This window comes from Temnothorax nylanderi, unplaced genomic scaffold (assembly GCF_030848795.1).
Source record: "Temnothorax nylanderi isolate EJ_2023f unplaced genomic scaffold, tnyl_v1.0 TNYL_tig0054_pilon, whole genome shotgun sequence".
Lineage (NCBI taxonomy): Eukaryota > Metazoa > Arthropoda > Insecta > Hymenoptera > Formicidae > Temnothorax > Temnothorax nylanderi.
This window is the reverse complement of record NW_027249116.1, coordinates 210,377-224,625: the sequence shown is the minus strand read 5'-3', so window position 1 is coordinate 224,625 and position 14,249 is coordinate 210,377. Positions and strand designations below refer to the sequence as shown.

Genomic DNA, 14,249 nt, shown 5'->3' with positions numbered 1-14,249 from the left:
TTCCCCTTGTAACCCCTGTGCGGAACAATCTAGTCCGGTGCCAACTCGTCTTTCGCCAGAACTACTTAGCCCTTTGTCTAATCCTACTCTCGTCCCTCGTAACTTCGTTATACGACCTTTCGGCCGTGCGTAAAAGGCAGCGTGTGGACATCTTGTTGAAAAATCAATTCCATCCGTTGAAGAAAAGCACCTTCTTAGACACATTTCTGTGCCATTGAGTGGTTCTATTGACGCGATATTTTGAAATACTCTGACATCGTTGACTAAGTTTTTACAACGCGATTAAAGGGATTTGCTTTTATTAAGAAGATTGGTGTGTCATAATATGTTTCCGACTGGATTTCAAACTGGTTTCTATTGTAGCCAGTTATGCGGCAATCTAATACTACTCCAATAATTTGGAGCGTTGTATATTCTGTTTATTCATTGATATTGGATTTTCACTTTTATAGTTAAGTTAAAAATGCAAAATATATGATATTATGCTTAACGCTTACAATATTATTGTATTGTAATTTTCTTAATTAATTATAGTTAATTAACGGGCATGTAGTGACTCTAGGCCGCTAATAAATATTAATTACATTATTCAGATTTAATGGCTGGTGGCTGTTTAATTTATAGTGTCCTAACGAAATTAATTCTAAAAGTATTTCATTGATTTTAATCGAGATTATTATCTATGCAATTTAATGAGAAGTATCATTTTACGACTATTGCATTGACATGAAAATCCCTTAATTTCATCACTTTCAACACCAGCCCGTTGCTTCTTGTACTTTGTGCGTCTCTGAAGACCGCCCACGGTGTTCAGGATCCACCATAATGGATAGAGAATTATCTAATGAGGATGCTTAACCTAAACGAGCATTCAATTCCACACACCGTGAAGATAGTTTAATCCGCTTCCTTATACTGTATCCGATTCGTTTAATATCACATATCTATCTTGGCAATTTATATTGGGATGTTTGCATCATTTTTTTAATGTCTGTATTTCAAATAAATATTTTCTATATATAGAGATTAAAATTAATTAGATATCAATATCTACGTATTATTTTTAAAAATTATTTATTTTTTGACAAGAGGTTTCAAGTCAAAGAATTTAAAGTCAAGATAATTTATATAATGAATTAAAAAAGGAACTCCGATTAACGCAAAATATGCTTCTGAATTATTTGCGATGATGGTTTAATCTGCCTATCGACCTCGATGATTTGCACTGAATAACGTGAATTGAATGAAGTGATTATAAATTTCCATCTTATATGCTCTTAATCTTCTAATTGTATCGCAATCTGAGATTGATATTAATCAATAATTACAGGGAGCTTCCTCGCAATCGCAGATTCTTTTTTTCCCAACAGGACAGGGAAAGCTGTCGATTGATCCGGATAACGTCAGATTATCATACCAATGTCGAGGGGCGAATGAACGTACGATTAGCCGCGGGCCCGCGCGTTTACGGTATAAATTATTCGTCATTGCTATAATTATTTATACGTCGGCCGTGCGTGTCGCTTCCACGAAGCCTGATTTGAATATTTCGAAAGTGGTCTTTCGTTTAGACACCGCGGATACCTAGTTATTAAAGCTACACGTTTGCCCGTCGCGGGAATAAAAAAAAAGGGGTTAACACGCGGAATAAATTACAGAGCACACGTGGATCTTTGTATCCGCTATGTAAAGAATTTAAATTGTTCCATTGCGAACGCGCGCGGCGGCTTTTGCAATTGAAATCCGTTACGACATTTGACGTGAAACGACCGGCGGCGATTAAATTCTCAACTAACTCTTTTTATATTTATATTATTTATTTCAATTATTTGTTATTGAAGTACCGTGCGAAGCTGATAAAACGCGATGGCGATCTTATTTTAGTAATTTATGATTGGGTATCGCGCGATTTTCAGTCGTTTTATTCCGCGGCGTTATTATGTCCATCAGCAATTGGAGATTAATATTTCTCGATAAAATGACGCGGAGAGTTGTTTATAACCAGTGTACTGTCCGGCGCGCGGTGAATGGAATTAGTATATAATTAAAAATTTAAAGGAGCGATACGTGTCTCGAAAATATTCGCACGCGTGGGACGTTTGCCAGCCTTATGCAAATTTTCACTTATTCCGTGTTAATTAATTAAATATTCACCGCTAGTTCTGCGCGGGATCGCGCGTATCACAGGCTGTCACGCTTTTGCTATTTATTGCCATGAATATTAGAATTTTTTACACGATAATCGGAACGCTGAAATTTGTAGAGATAAGATTGCCAAATGTTTTTCGCGTTTCTGTTATCGACGTCCGAGATCGCTGTTCATTAATGCAGGATAATCTCGATAACAGTTTACAACGTGGTCGTAAAACGGGCAAGATTGCTTTATGCCTCGCACGAAAAGCATAAATCTGTGTATATTATATTCGAATTGCGAATTAAATACTGAGATCGAGTTCTCGTCCATCTCTCGCATATTTTACACTGTTCACGAGATTGTAATTGGAACTAGTTTCGTAGCGCATATAGCGTGTCGCAATATCGACAGTAAAATTAGCATCAGAACCTCATTATTTTAATGTACCATAATCGCCTGCGCTATCGTATTCTAAAGCATGCGTGCTCTTAAATGAAATCAAAACTACACGTGTTAAAGAAAATGGAAACCGTTACGTCACTTCTCTGGCGTTCATTTTATGAACAGGACGAGAATAAGCGCACGGTGGAGAACGACGGCTGTACCCGGTCTCGGACAAAAATGGGATGTAATAGCCCGTGATGCCTATCTTCATGAGCCAAGGCGCTCGTTTGTATTAATTAGCCAAGAGCTCACTCGATTTCTTAACTCAGCTGAGATTGCCGCTAAATGGTCCATGTTAAGCGCGTCTCGTTACAGGATAAGCAACATGAAGATTTTCTGGAGTCATGAATCTTTTCGAATATCACTGACTATTTGCATACTAATCTTTTTTGTAAGATCCGGATATTAAATAATAATTCTTGCTAATAATAATATTAATGTTAAATATATGCGAGGAGGTAAAAGACTGGGGCAGGGGGGACGGGGAGGGAGAGTTTTTCCTTTTCTCTCCCGTAGAAATAGAACAGCAATTCTCGTTTAGTTATTATATTTATTACATGTATGTCTGTTACATATTACGACATTACCCCCGTCGTTTTGCAATAAAGTAAAAAAGAATTGACGAATTAACATAAGCGAACGGTAATATCTCATAAGGACGTCTGAATGGAAAATCCGTTGCAAGAGGCTTAATTGCCATTCCGCGGATTAACATATGTGTACACGCGTGTATGTGTGTACATGTCAGAAAACGCGAAGGCTACTGCATCGCGTTTTTATTACTGTTATTTGTCTGTCCGGTGTAATCTCGGGGCAATGCGGCCCCGAAGGATTAAATTCAGGTTGGCTCCTCACTCACAAGGTCAGTCTCATTCTGTACTGTCGCTCTCATATCCATTTAAGCCTGCCAGTCCCGAGCAGTGGTTCCCATTGCAATTGCTTCAACGAATCATGCAAGTATTTTGAAAAAAATCATAGCAATGCACAGCTTCATCGATTTCTGTTAATTCTATAAATATTTATAAAGTTTCTTATGATAGTACGTAAAATCAATTTATGAGATATAGTATATTTATATGTTAATTGACTGCAATGTGTGTAGTGCAAGTAACTCTCTAAATAGGTGCTAACAATAACACGAAGTGAAATTGATTATTATTCTTGGTAAAACTAGTCGTTTTCTCGACCCCGAAGGTTGACGACAGTTAAGGAAAGGGTGACCGGCGCGGCGGCGAGGTCGTAAAAATAAGGGTTGGCTGTACAGGCGGCGATGCCTCGTTTCGATAAGGCGGCAAGAAGTTAGGGCGACGGTTGTCATTGGCCGTGCCGTCTCTTCGCGCTGCGGCCGTGGCTCGACGTGGAAGATAACCTTCTCGGAGAAAGTTCCTTCATTAGCCGCGTAATTGCGTCGTTCTGGGTGAAGCGTGTGTACACCTTGAGGCGGAGACAACGCGATGCCGGTGGTTCCTTCGTCGAGCGAGACGTCATCGTTGCACGGAACGAAAGAGAAACTTTAAACGAGCTCCGGGGCTACCCCCGTCGCGCCGCGGCGCGGCGTCTCGTAAGTCGCCGTTTAATAACGCACGCAATTACGCCGCAATTTGCTTTTCGTATTTGCCGTAATGCAGGAAAATCGCGGCCAGCCTGTCGGATGTGTGTGTTCTGCGCGGCATGGCACGTCGGCTACGCCTTCCGCTCGCTAAATGCAATTAGCGAGACTATTTTTATCTCTTGCGCGCTAAGAGCAATTTAGGCTTGCTCTTTCGCAGCGCGAAAATGTAAATTTTTAACGTGACTCATTAAAATAGTAATTTAATCACTCGAGTTGTGTGCGCGAAAGCATTCCCGGAATTTTTGCGTCGGAACACTTTCGGCGGTGGACCACTGACAGTTTTCCGCGGTCGAGAACGAGAATCCTAACACGACGATGTAATTTCATTGTTGTAATCTTTATAGAAAATTGCATTGCTAGTTCTCGCGATGAGATTACAATCGCTAAAACCTCCAAGCGATAATTGTAAGAATATCAAGATATAGCGGTGAGAAAATTTGGAATCGTGCGACGGAACAATAACTGAAAATTCGCGAAACAATTCGATTTCACGAAAGTCGAAATTTTTTATTTTCGCGATATTGGAGATTCTTGCGCTCAATGGTTTACTATTTTACCTCCGGCTACACGCTTTATTTTTATTTCGTATACGCGGCGGAGAATAGGAGTTTCGTTTTATAACTTTTCCGATATAGAACGGTGTGCCAATCTGCGAGGATAAAATGTTTTTAATTTCAATCTCGTTACTACGGAATGGAAAATTGCTTTTGATAAGCGATCGTACGACGCGAACGACCGACAAAATAGTAAAAATATTTGCGAAATCTTCAGAAATGATTGGACCATGTCTGTTGAGAGTGTTAAGGGACGTGCAGCTCGAAGTGAAATTATCTCGACTACAACGCGCGGCCGTGAGTGGAAATTATTATCTCGAAAAGCATTCGTTCCACGTTTATTAGGAACGAGGCCAAGAAGACATTGCTGCAAATATTTGCTCCCCGACTTTTTAATATCTCTTAAATTTCTCTGTTATTTTCCGTCTCACCCGTGCCACTTTCATTCACCGCTATTATTCTTTCGCGCGCGGAGTGTAAACGAAACGATCCTCGTCCGAGGTCTGATTCGGCAAAAAGTTAATGAATCCCCGATCGAATCTCGGCGAGTGGAAAGGCACATGGTAGAAAAGTCGTCGATCCACGGGTGCTCGAAGCCGGCGCTGAAAAATTGTAATCGATCGAAGGAGCGCACACCCACACACGTGTATATATACTTACACACATACACATTCTCGGTCTCTGCCGCGGTCGATCGGCGAAGATCGCCGGCAACGGCGTCCTCCTCTCGCGAGGATAACTCGGGGATAACGCGGCGTAGACTTGGAACGCGGCCAGGAAGCAATACCTGGAAATCTGTAGACAACTCGATTTCGTCGAGAGAGAGAGAGAGAGAGATAGAGAAGAGAGGAGCATGCCGTCGAGAAACTTGTTTACCGCGCTGATAATGGTATTCCGGCCGGTGCATCGCCGGCGGTCGTGTTCCACCGGCGCTGTTAATGGACTTACGACGAATCGCGGGGATTTACACGGCATTACAAACGCGTTTGCGACTAATCTCTCCTCGCTCGTGAGACCGGCCGGTCTCTGCCGTTGACAGTCCCGCTCGCTCCGCTTCCGCGCTCGCGCGTTACTCTATCTGCGGTCTCGGAAGCAATTTTCATCCAGATTAGCGGTTTCAATCGTGTAACGTCATCCCCGATCAACGACGCCATAGAGATCCCGAGACCGCCCCCAGCACGATCGTCATTTCAGTTTCAAGTTTATTAATTTTCAGCGGAAGTGTTCGTAAGATAATGTACGTGCGCGATGAAACGTATAGAGACGTCTCACAACATGGAGATGTATAAATAATAACGGCTTACGTAACTTTACGAGCGAAGAATATAAAGTAGAATCCACATTCAACACTTGTGATGAATCTTGTTTTTGATCAACGACTTAACTTGGATTATGTCATTCACGTAACTAAAGGTAAAAGGTGGAAGAATAACTAACGACAGTATCATAATAACGTGTGTGTATGTGGGTACATATATGTTATAATCTTTTAAAATATTTTTTTTTTTCAAAACGATGTTTCTTATGAGACGAGCAACTTGAATTCGATGTATTCATCTTCCTGTAAGGCGACTTGTAGGAGCACCATTACGCGAGAGTAATTCGCTCGTAACGACGCGAATTTTCTCCGGGACGCTTATATGTCCCGCATAAATGTCCCGCGTATCCATTCGAGGCGCGTTCGAATCGATAAATTTTTCTGACGTAAACGCGGCCCTCGAACGAGCGGGCATTAAGTTCGCCGCGTCGTTTATCTGATCCTAAACGACGTCGACGTCGTCTTGTATCACCGGGAGCGGTAGTTTCTACGATCGAGTAATTTGCTTGCATAATGCGAACGCCTACGCAACGCCCACGTATCGGCCGCGGGTTGAGAACCCTCGTGCGCTTCATACCAGCTATTAGTGATAATTTGTTAGATCGACGACGGGACACGATCAAATACGATTACCCGCACGAACGCGCGATCGCTTCACACGCACGTCGCAAAACCGTCGGAAAATTTTATCCTGGTGGACGAACGTTAACCACCGCGATGGTGAAACGCGGTAATCTAATGAGCGGTAATTCTTTGAATCCGACATCTGACAATTACTTTTGGCTCCAATCGAGACATAACATTTTAAGTAAGAGGAAGAATTATATTTCTGTTAATCAATTAATTAGAATGGAGGATATGATTATCACGCGCCAGTGGTCTTTGGACGAGGAAAATTAAATAATTAGGCAACCGAGATTCGATGTATTAATTGAAGCTATGAATAGCGCGACGAAAATTTCTAGATTTTCATGCGCGATATTTTTATCGCGTCGCAATGACTATAGGTTCACTTTGTACGACGAGTAATGACTCTGTTACGGTGGAAATTACGGCGAGGATCTCTTCGCGCCGCGCCGGTCGCGCAGAGCCGGCAAGAAATTATTTTCTTGCAACGCCTTCCACGAAGCCCGCGAGTCCTTTAAAGCTCTTAGGGCTTCATTCCCGAAGGCCGTAAGAGGAAACGTACGTACCTTTTGCGGCGCTTGTTCTCACTTAACGAGATGCGTGTTCTCGCGCTGGGGATATAACCGGCCGTGGTTTTCTTACGATCGGCCGACGTTGTTTTGCGACTCGCAAGGCCACGCGAGTCCCCAGCACCGAAAAATGTCCGACAATAAAACGCACGATGCTCGAAGCCCGCCGACCATTAGGTACGCCGTGACCATTTTTGTTCGCGTCGTTCGTTACGCGGCAAAATATTGCAGGATGGATCGAAGCACAGAATAAACAGCCTTGTATATTTGCAAGAGATACAGCGTATTAAAGAAAACAAAAGGGCCAAAGCGGGATACGCGTTTAAATAAGCGGAAAAGAGGATTGCATTACGCAATGTGCATTTTTGAAAATTTTATTTTATAATCTGTCATTGTTAAAGAAGCGAAATAATTTTGCAGAACGTAGCGTTATCGTTGCGTTTTAATTTGCAGTCTATCTACGTATTCCTTTCTACAGCTGAATGCACTGCTATTATTTTTATTATTAGTATTATTACTGTTGTTACCGGCGTATTGTTATAATAATCCTAATTATGCACGTGCCGCCACCGCGTATCGTGCCATCGCGGATAGTTATTGTTAACCGAAAATACAATCGAACACTCCCATTAAACGTCAGCCAATTATCGTGATACCGTCTATTGTTACGCCGGTCGGATAAAGCGAATTTTCAATCGGTAGCATAGCATGTGCTACCAAGCGGTAAGCCGACGCAACGTGCAAGGTAAATCGTGCGCAGGCTATCCAAATGGATTAAACCGCGCCGCGTATTGATCTCCAGCACTTGACATTGGCTGTTCGAGGAGCGAATCGGGCCAATGATGCGAAACTTCCGTGGCATCCGGGGCGACGAGCGAGGGATCAACGTTCTCTTATTTTCCGCATAAAGGGGAAAGGAGACACGGCCGCGGTCGGTCGAGTTCGCATTTATCGCTCTTTCCGAGGACGACGAAGTTTGAATATTCAGCGGTTTCGCGAAGGGGGAATTGTTTGTATGTGTGTGTGCACGAATAAGAGCCAGAGAGGGAAAGAGAGAAAGAGATAGAGAGCGAGGAAAGGAAAAGGGTAGCCCTCGAGAGGAAACGCTCCTTGGTACCGGGACCAAGGGGATAAACCGGGCTGAATCTGGTATACATCCCCCGGTTTAGCAATTAGCATCTTGTATTTCAGATCCAGTGTTTCCGCACTATGATCGCGGATCCGCGGCAAGAAAACGGACCAAGTCACGACGTTGCCCTGTAGCCTTATCCCTGAGTTCTACCCCCGTCCGCAGACGATGTATAAATGTTGTTGCACGTGAGTCCCTAACCAACCGACCAACCAACCAACCACCCAACCGCTTCTGACCGTAATTTAATGGAATTATTCGACGGAGTTACACGTTGTTTTATGCTTGCGTTGAAGGCGCCTGCTCGTGCTAGCACCATAAACGCACGTGGTACGCCGACATAAATATGTATATGCAAATGCGATGGAGAATAAAATGAAGAAAATATGGAATGATAACGCGACGTGCGTTTGCAAATTGTGTCAGCGTTTTTTGATAACTCGTTCGCCTTGGTTATCATTTTTTTTCCGCTTCAGCTATCACTTGTTTCCTCCGGGATTATCCAATGCTACAGCAACGTAAACAACGGGGTATTTTCGATAATGGATTTCTGAGGACGAGAATAAATAGGTTAATAAATATTCGAATTCTGATTTTTATTCGCATCTAGATTTATCATTGGATTTATCATTTCTCTCGTGCTTTCTATATTCTTGGTGTCGGGTAATCTTTTAAGAATTTAATTCTTGAGTTAAAATACTTTTCTCTCAAGGAAGAAAGCGGTTTTTTTTCTCGTGATTTAGTGAAACGCTCTTCACATTCTCGTGTACCTTCATTTCTACGTAATAGACCGAACGTGGTGTTGCCGCTATTCTCCCGCGTTCAGAATTTTAGGGGATACATTTATCGGGGCACACAATACGCTCGGCTGGGCTGGGGCTCATTACACGCTCAGTCACTTTTTACAGTCCGATGGAAACGCCGCGCACGATCGGAAAACCAATATCGCCGAAAAGCCGTGACATTTTACCTGCCTGCCTGCCGCGTTAGAATCGATTCTCCGCCGTGTACGACAAACGCACGTTCTTTCGACACGCTCGTTCGGAAATACCGACGTAGACAGAACTCGATTCGGAAGGGGAAAGGAGGTAGAAAAAAAAGGTGGCTCTTTGGCTTTCCGGCGTGATCCACGGCCTCATTTCCATGAATTCGGAATTACATGCGGCGATGTCACGGGCGTTCATGCCGCACATGGCGCAGCCAGACACCCTCGCGCGCGTATACGGACACGCGGAGCTCCAGCAGCCGGTTGGAAGCGCGTTCAAAGTCCCTTTTAGCGATGCTTTCAACGCTTTTTCCGCGGAAGCTCGCTCGCCTGCTCAAATATTAAAATAAGCGAGCGAGAGAAGCGGAAACGCGCGCGGGCTTACAAAAGAGATTTTCCACTTTGCCGTGGTAGGGCAAACCCGCTGAAACTTGGATGGAGGGACGAAGGGGTGTCGGGATACGTCGAGACGCTTGTTCGCTCCTTCTCTCCGTTTAAGGGAAGCTTTCTCTCGTCTCCCCTTCGCTTCCGATACGAGACACACTTGCCGACGCAGGAAGGTGTCGATACCTTCCGACTACGCTGATCGAGATCTTCGGTCTGGTAGCAGAGATTGGAGATGTGCGAGAGATTAATGGGAAACTGTTTAGAATCTGACGTTACGTAGTTGCTGCTATTATACGCCACATCGCGGAACCTGAATCGCAAATTACTATATTTGCATTTGACCTTATAAATTCCATATCGCGTGCGTTCTTGTAGTTACCCGATTGAAGTGATAGAACCGAGGTTAGAACCTATAATAATCTGGATGTAAGAAGATTGAGAAAAATGTTGAAGCAAAGTGCGTAATAATAGAAACAAGGAAAAATAGGGAGAAAAAAATCTCTATATCTGTTTTAGAATTACTGATTATTCGCATTATTACCGCTGTTCTTGTGACGTTTCTGAAAAGAAACGCGCGACTGTTTTATCTCAGATTCTTATTTATACGCAAATGATCACAATGCGTTTTGCCAGCAATTACTGACTCGAGAAAAAAGAAATATGCAAAAAAACGTACCGCGTGCGTTACGGACAAATCATTTAATCCTTGATTTTTCTTTTGTTACAGGTATGTTCGCTGCATTTTTTCTCAACGACACGCCATCACCGGCTGTTTTGCGATCGCGCATTCTTACTTCGATCACGTATGTATCTTCGCACATGTACAACGACATCGATATTAATAATGAATGAAGTCGCCGCGCATACGCTTTGTCCGTTGAAAATTCTCGCACACGTCATCTCCCTATCAGCTATATTAATTCTACGTCGTACTTTATCCGTCCGTATTAGCATGCGTATCTTGGCGCATTCTTGTATCGCGCGTTTACTGCGCGACGTTTCTGATATAATCGTACTTTCTCACGCTTCAACCTAAAAGGAGCTTCACCTTCTCACTTTGTTTGAACTCACTTTGTGGGCCCACAACTGCGCTCTGAAATCACCGTTTGAGACAGAATTAACTTCCACGATGGGACGGGTAGTCGAAGATGCCGTGATGCGCCTTTTAACGTGTCGAACTTCTCGATTGCGCGCGCGAGATTGTCCGTGCAGATCAGGTGAGTAAGCGAAGACTCGTTTATTGGAGGGATACAATTTACGGTCACGAATTCGCCGGCTGATCTCGAACGAGAGTCATTTATTCGCGTTCGCCGTTTAATCCCTCGTATGTGCTTCTCTTCGGCGCTGAGCTTTTTCGCGAGCGTCAAGCTGAATTAGAGTCGGCGGAAAGTATAAGCAGGTGGGACACAGTGGAAGACATCGAGAGGTGGATGACCCGGGTGGGTGGAGGCTAAGAAGCACAAGATAGGAAGATTATAAGCGTCGCGTTTCATTTGCCGCTTTTTCCCTCTTCTCTTCGCGCGGAAGAGCGAGCTTTTTACTCTCGGACCCCGACTCCTACGGTAATATCCGTAACGGTGTCTCTTCCCTGACTCGTGCCCCATTGCTGCGCCCGTAGTTAAACAGATCGACTGTAAAAAAGGGTGATTCCGCTTAAATTAGAATTGGCGAGAATTAAAATAAAACGTGTATATAGCGAGATGAAACTCTCGTCCGCCGGTGTCATTGTTCGCGACGATCTCGCGAAGATCCTCGCCCGTAAAATTGCGAACGGTGATACAAAGTGCAATTTATTCTCTCGTTTTCCTAATCAATACTTACGTCCGGAAATTGTTTCACGATAAGAGTATTCTTATATAAAAATATATTATTGATTGCCTAAACGTATATTTGCTGTGAAACAAGAAAATTTGAAATAGCTACTCAATTTTGATGAACCACGTTTCTCAATTGATTGATGCGAGTTTATATCATCGTTATCTGTTATAACGCTATCTATTTACCCGCTCGGAGAGAATCGTTGGCGATCGTAGCAATGCCGTCTCGCGCGGAGAGACATCGTTTTTCCGAAGGGTGTTGGCACGCCGTTGCCTCTCGCGGTGAAAACAAATCATCGTCGGAGCACCGAAAATATTTATTCGCCCTTGCTGCACGCGACACCGCTCGTTTGGTAAACACCTAAATCGGCCAAATAAACGTCAGAGGAAACATAACGCCCTGTACTAGTTACGGCGTGCCACTGCGGGATCTTCTCCGGTTACTTTTTACGCGGATAGCTTTTATCTCAATTTTCTCGTCCAACCGGACGTTATTCAGTGTTCTCTCTCGACAAGTTTTGAAATACCTTCAATAAACGTTGCGGAAAAAACATGCAAATATTTTATAGTTTAACGTATATGTTTTTATTAAAAATTCCATGCTTTTTTATATCTCTACTGACACAAAAATTTCAGTTTGGAGTAATTGATTTGATGTATATTGATAAACTTTTTCGCAAGATAGAAACGAATTAATAATTTTTGGAATATTATGTTTTATTATCACATGTTATTATCCATAAATCTGCCGTGATAAAATTGAATAAATAAGGGATAATTAAAAAAAAAACTCAATTTAAAAAAAGTTATAACTATCAAGGTTTATCGATATCTTTCTTGATCTTTTATTTCTGGCTTTAACTTAATCTCGAGTTACATAATATTACGTATTTTCGACACGACTGTAATCGAGACGCGCGTTATACCTCTTATCTGTCGAATGCCCGAATCTTCCCTGCACGCCAGTCTCTCCCTCTCGTTGGTTTTTACTTTAAGCAAGGCAGGAAAAATACTTAATACGCATTCCCCGCGTTTCTTTTTAAGGAGCGCTTTTATCCAGTACTCCCTTCGCGCGACCCAGCGAGCGTCCCTCGTGTTTGCGCGAGTCTTTTGTCGGCAATTCTGCGCCGAGGGAGCGAGGAAAGGGCCAGGGCACCGAAAGGCGAGTCTTCCGGATGGCAGCCGACGGTCGCGAAAGCTTTTATAAAAGCTTTCCTGTTTTTGTGTTTACGTGCGAGGAGAGAAGATCGCGCTCGCGGGGAAAGACCGGCCGGTTCTTCGTGGGGATGCCGTAGTAGAGATACGCCGACCGTTATCTGCGGCAGTAAATACGAGGATTATCTAGCCTGTTCCGGATGACGATGGTGTCGGTGCTGGAGGACGGGAGGGCACTTACAGAAGGGCCCCCTGATAGACGGCTAAGTGCATTTGGCCAGCTTCCAGCCGAACGACGAACCATGCGCGCGGCTTTTCTAAGCGGGAAATCACCGTGGCGACCCCTCTCGCCTCGTTTCGCCTCATCTCGCGTCGGTACGCCCGTCACCTGCCCTCTTTCTTCCTCCTCTCGACTCGCCGATTTCACCCTCTTGTCCATCCTTGGGATGCAGTGGTACTCATCCGGAATTTTTTGGAAATAATACGTCGTGTCACCATGCTACAAACAGAAAAGATAAACATTCTCTTATATATTTTTATATTTAATCGATTTTATTCATTTATTTCGTATAAATACTCTCATCAAGAAGAAAAACGATGCGCAAATGTAATGAATTTTGAAAGGAACATTTTTTATATCTTATAAAAAATAATATATTAGATCTTGAATATCGATTTAACGACTTCTAAGCATTGCGTGGGAAATTTGAAAGAACCATTTTCTATTTTCCCAACTTGTGGTTTTAAAGTTTATTTAGGACAGTTTGAACTGATGCGCGCTTTGATGTTGAGTTTCCTCGAAAATCTTGTTATCTCAGGTGGCAGCGATAACATGTGCTCGATATAGGAGATATGTTTGAGATATCTAAACTCGATGAAAGGAGATTGAAAGCCACTGTCCTGAGACATCGTAGGAGAGTCTTTCTAGCGTTCAATTCCCTCGAAGTTTCCCCCGGTCTCTCCCATCATCCCCTAAGCTAAGGTTCAAGCTCCGCTCGTCGTCTGTCCGCGATGGTAAAGGTTTCTGCAAATCGTGTTGGAGCCTTCGTATAAACGTTTGCCGTAAGGGAGACCTGATAGAATTCTTGACGATGTCTCGCGATGTCTGGCGTGGTGATTCAGAACACAGTGTTCGCAAACTCGACCGACACTTTTTTTTAACGGATCGGATGTATTTGAACATCGAAAAAGAAGGGCTGGATAATGTTGCCCGGAATTTGTTTTACGTTTATAAATATATTCACACGCGGCGAAAAGGGCCCATTACAAAGAGAAAGGATTGTTAGCGCACACATTGCGTTACTGCTGTGAATTAACAATGTTAGCGGAATAGGTTTCAACGAGTTGCGAATATGACTTTTGTGACGCTGGCGCCTTTATCTCTCTTGTTGCCCGTCTGTTCTGGGTTTAATTGGCTTTTGCCACAGCAATGATAAAGCCCCTATTTTATTTTGGGCTACAAACTCTCGTGCGCTTTTGTTTCGGTGCTTTATAATCCGGAGGACAGCTGGTTTGGTA

The 14,249-nt window shown here is 43.3% G+C and overlaps 1 protein-coding gene and 1 long non-coding RNA gene across 9 annotated transcripts in view; both read left to right on the top strand.

The window, feature by feature from the left end:
- The window catches only part of LOC139772826 (uncharacterized), a 203,622-nt gene that overhangs the window by 76,297 nt on the left and 113,076 nt on the right, over positions 1-14,249 (top strand). The window lies entirely within an intron of this gene.
- LOC139772924 (uncharacterized) overlaps positions 1-14,249 on the top strand; it is a 101,262-nt gene that overhangs the window by 60,414 nt on the left and 26,599 nt on the right. The window contains exon 3 of the long non-coding RNA XR_011718226.1: positions 10,487-10,562. This is a non-coding gene — a long non-coding RNA (uncharacterized lncRNA). The remainder of the gene's footprint in view (positions 1-10,486; positions 10,563-14,249) is intronic.